We start from the raw sequence: 5146 nt of genomic DNA on the forward strand, positions 1-5146 counted from the left end.
ATGCTTTAAGATGTATTTCTAAATGTGCCACAACAAATGAGTAGTTACTGAGTGCTTACTGTGCACCCAACATTCCTGTAGGTCATGTGGTGTGGGGAATGGAATCCATGAAATTTATGGGGTGCCCTGTGCAGAAGCCTAGCAGGAAGCACAGCCCTTGGAGTTGTGGGCCGTGAGCTCTTTACATACTCTGTCTGCTACTCACCAGTTGTTATGGCCCAAGGGAAAAATCATACAAATGCTGTAATTCTTAGCTTCCTCAAATGGAAATGTAGACAATACTAGGACCCATCTCCAGTGGTTAGAGCGGTCTAAGTAAGATCAAAGTAAAAGACACTTAGAAAAGCTTCTAGACCCATTCACATCTTCAACCCTGCAATTTGTCCTGCCTACAAGATGTGAAGGGATAAAGATGGAACAGAGATTGAGGAAATGACCAATCAAGGACTGGCCCAACTTGACACCAATGTCATGGGAAAGAATTTACCCCTAACATTATTAAAGATAATCTGCTATACTTGCAGACAAGAACCTAATAAAATTGTCTTCTGAGAGACTTCAACCAGCAGCTGATGGAAACAGATTCAGAGACCAACAACTTCCTATGCCAAGGCAAGTTGATATCCATGGGAGGCCTCCCCTTCTCTGAGGAGAAAGGGAGAAGGGGATAGGGCAAGGGGAGGTGAAAGGGAAGGACTGCGAGGAGAGGGAGGGGAAGATGTGATTGAGATGTAAAGTAAATAAATAAATTTTAAAAAGAAAGAAAGAAAAAATCTTCTAGAACATCATAGGTACTCAGAACTGTTGTCTACTGTCAAACTGTTAGAAGTGGCACATGACTTCCTCAAGTGATGATTCTTGCAGCTAGTCTTCCCAAGATGTCCTTGGGTTGCCACCTTTATTTAACATAGATTTGATTCTCCATTTCTTCCTCAAGCCACAGCGAGGCCAGCAGCAACACACTGCTGTTGGTTTTACTTAAGTATGAAGAGTCCTGGGGTTCTGAAACCAATGTGAGTTTTGTGAGAACCATCTCTCTATAAAGGGCAAGGTCACTCTGTTCCAGCGCAAAGAATACAACATGGCTCACTAAGTATTTAAGTTTTGTTTGTTTGTTTGTTTTTGGTTTTGGTTTTGGTTTTTTGCCAAACTTATCTTTTCCCTATTTAAAAATCCTTGAATATTTTAAGAAAACTATAACCCACACGTTACTGGTCAAGTAACATTAGGGAAGCAAGCAGGGATGGAAATAAATCCTTGAAAGATGGAGTGACTGAGGTTTATGCTATGTGAACAGTCTCTAGATACACAGATGAGTACTTGGCCTCCTTAATTGTCCACCCAACCCCACCAATCACCCATTCACTCCATGATTAAGAAGTCCGTACTGTTGTAGGTACTGAAAGTCACACAGTCTCTACGGCCATACCACCCTGAACGCGCCCGATCTCGTCTGATCTCGGAAGCTAAGCAGGGTCGGGCCTGGTTAGTACTTGGATGGGAGACCGCCTGGGAATACCGGGTGCTGTAGGCTTTAAAAAAGAATAAAAAAAAAAAAAGAAAGAAAAAGAAAAAAAAAAAAAAAAAAAAAAGAAAGTCACACAGAAAGGACAAATGTGATCCCCAAACACAACCAGATGAATGATAAGCAAAGAACTGACAGGAAAGGCCCAGATAGGAAGTGCTTTGGTCTGGCTGGATGGGTGGTTTCTGTTGGCATTAGCTCTGTGTTTGTATGAAATCACTCACTGGCTTTAAGTATATAAGCAACAGTCAGGGTTTTGATGTTTAGGTCTTGTGGTTGCTGTGATGGAATGTGGCGACCAATTTGAAGGAGAAGAAAGTTAGATTCTGGCTCAAGGTTTCAGGGCTCTAGGCGTTCTACCCTTAGTGCCGCTGACTCTGGATCTACAGTGAGAACAGCATTGTTAGCGGTGGGAGACTGGGGAGGGATACAAGGCAGAGAAGTCTCAGTCATCTCAAGACAGGAAGCAAAAGGCGAGGAAGATCATGGGAGGAGGAGAGGGGAAGAGCGGCAGAGTGCTGGTCAGCTTTCCCCGGTCCAGTCCACCCTGGTTCTCCACTCAGGTCTCTCACCTCTTGCACCATTTATAGCTAACCCTCTCTGGAAGTGTCCTTAAAAACACACCCAAAGGTGTGTGGTACCAGTCCTCTAGGTGCGTCTTAATCTAATTCAGCTGGAAGACAAGAGGATCACATCACAAATGTGATTAATTTATTTATTTGTATATACAATTTCATATATGTATACGTAAAAGTTTATTTTATATTTTATATAAATATATATACATAGGCATATCTATACATGAATATTTCTGTAAATAAGTACATATTTAAATACATATATTAAACATAAAGAAGTTACATTTGACTTAGAGATTATTCTTTGCTGCTCCTTAGATTAAATCAGTGATTCTCAACTTTCCTAATGATATGACCCTTTAATATAGTTCCTTCGGTTGTGGTGATCCCAAACCATGAAATTATTTTCTTGCTACTTCATAACTGCAATTTTGCTACTGTTATGAATCCTAATATAAATATCTGATGTGTAGGAGATCTGATATGTAACCCCCCATAGGGTTATGACCCACAGGTTGAACATTGCTAGATTCAGTCTTAACAATAAATACCATTCCACATTCATTAGGCAGATAACTCAGTGCTAGTCTAGGAAGAGCTTGACCATGAATGAGCATCACCAGCACTCAGTAAGGAGGATCTGCCACAACCGTTTTCAGGGAAGGGTAGACTCAAACTCCACTCTCATCCACTGTACTTAAGTGGCTTAAGACAAATTATGAATTTTTTGGTAAGCCCCAACTTACTCATCTTTAAAATAAAGACAGTCATATTTCCAGCCTTATGTAACATTATAACATCATTCACAAATGTGAGTAATTGATATTATTTAACCTCAGGATGTAGCGAGACATTACATAGAAGTTCCATGAGATGTCTGGTACCCAGTAGCCAGCTTGAGTTCAGAAGGAATGAGGCATAGCTTCAGGGACTGATGGTCCTAGGTTTGACTCTGCCAGTCATCTAACTGTAAGTCACATATGGCCACAGACATTATTTTTGAGTTTGCTGACCTCTGGTCTATTCAACAGAAGCAAACAGAATGCAATACATATCCTGAAGCACACATATATTCTCTCTCTCTCTCTCTCTCTCTCTCTCTCTCTCTCTCTCTCTCTCTCTCTCTCCTGTGTCTTGCTTGTATGTGTGTGATACATGCACATGGGTGTGAATGCAAGTACACATGTTCATGAGCATGCTTGTGGAGGCCAGAGGAAGACATTGGCTGTCTGGTCTTATTGGCCTTTATATTCGTACTCAAATATTTTGGGACAATAATTCTCAGTGAACCAGAAGCTTGAGGATACTGGAGACTGGGAATATGAATGGCATATTGGAGAAGAAGCAAGAATTCGGGGGTAGGGGGAGACCCTCCTTAGTTTATAATTTATTCCTGCAGCAGTAGAGTCCTGGCAATCCAGATGTGCAAGGGTCACATTCCCATGACATGGGCACCATGCTTTGCTGCCCCTGCTGGGAGATCGCCTGGCACTTAAATGGGTACAGTTCACACAAGCCCTTCTGAGGTGCTTTGATGCTGTCATTTGCAACTCAACTACTTGGGGATGGTGGAGAGAATGGTACAAATGGGTTTGCTGTGTGACATTCATGCATCTGGCCGAATCTTGATGCGCAGGATTGCATCTTCTTTGTGTTTGGCTTGGGCAATCCTGGGAACGATTATCCTCTTGCTGAATGAGAAAGGGCAGCTCCATGTGACAATTATAGTTACTTTCATTACCAATAAAACAGTGGGAGTGAAAATTAATATTAATGAACTAACATATTATCTCTTGTGCTACATTAGGACTTTTATAAAGGCAAGCCTGTGCATATGTGAGTTAAGAGAATGCCAAATTTGGAACTGGCAAACATTTTACATAGAACTTGAGAAAACCACAAATGTTTTCCCTCCCATGCACCTCTAAAATTCCCTCAACCATGCGCTAGGGACCAGCAAATGTATTTTACAGAATCCATAGAGTCATGACTTTATATTTATGAACTACGGGAGTGACCATTCAACTTTGTCCCTGTTCTGTTAAAGTAGTGATTTAGAAACTAATGGGTTTGGCTATGTCCCAAAGAGACATTATTTACAAAAGCCACACACTGAGATGGAGATGGAGTTCAGTGGATAGAATGCTTGCTTAGAATGTCCTGACCTTGATCTTTAACACCACGGAAAAACAGGTATGACCCTATACACCTACAATCCCAGCATTCAGGAGGTAGAGTCAGGAGGATCAGATATTTCAAACCATTCTCAGCTATGTGTGAGCTCCAGACCAGCCTGGGTTACATGAGACCGTGTCTCCAAAACAAAGAAACAAAACCATACAACCAGCTTTGACTTGTGGGGGCCACTTTCAACTAACTCCTGTTCTCATCGAATAAAAAACAGCCAAGAAAATATATGACATCTGTACAAATGTGTCTTTGTTATCTCAGCCTAAGGTAGGTTCAAAATAATTATGTTTTCAGATTGGGGTGGGAATTAAAAGAGTGAAGGAGGTACTATTTTATGTATGGGGAGGGGTCAGAGAGATGCATAGCTCCAGTCTCTGAGAATGAGAGAAGGATGAAGATAGTTAAACTGGATAGAAGGCAGGATGAACACATGCCTATGCATACTCACTAGAAACCCACATTCTAGACACAGATTGAGTCAGTAGTGACTCAGCTATTGTAGAGGATTTTGTTTTTACTTTTGCTTCACTTTTTGCAGACATGTCTGATGCACCCACAAAACAGACCATGAGCAATGTCTTGTCCTCCTTAGGTAAAAAGCATAAGGACCGGGTCTGATCTGGAGCTCTGAAGGATCCATGGAAGTCATTAGAAGCAAAAAAATTAAAAAATAATAAAAAGCTGGTTATATTAGTGTTGTAACTGGGCATTGACACCATATGACATAATTGGCTCTCGCCTCTGTGCTCCATCTCACTCCAGCATTCTGAAGCCATTTCGTAACACCAATGAACATCTGCTGGGAATCAGAGTTCTACACCCAGGGAAGGAGAATCGTACGGAGGGCGTGGCT

The 5146-nt window shown here is 41.4% G+C and overlaps 1 non-coding gene across 1 annotated transcript; it reads left to right on the forward strand.

Moving 5' to 3' along the window:
- The first annotated feature begins 1415 nt into the window (after positions 1-1415).
- On the forward strand, positions 1416-1534 carry LOC115065387. The gene has a single exon (XR_003845184.1). It is a non-coding gene; the product is annotated as a 5S ribosomal RNA (ribosomal RNA).
- The last annotated feature ends 3612 nt before the right edge of the window (positions 1535-5146 follow it).

The sequence above is a fragment of the Mus pahari genome, chromosome 14 (genome assembly GCF_900095145.1).
Source record: "Mus pahari chromosome 14, PAHARI_EIJ_v1.1, whole genome shotgun sequence".
In the NCBI taxonomy this organism is placed as follows: domain Eukaryota; kingdom Metazoa; phylum Chordata; class Mammalia; order Rodentia; family Muridae; genus Mus; species Mus pahari.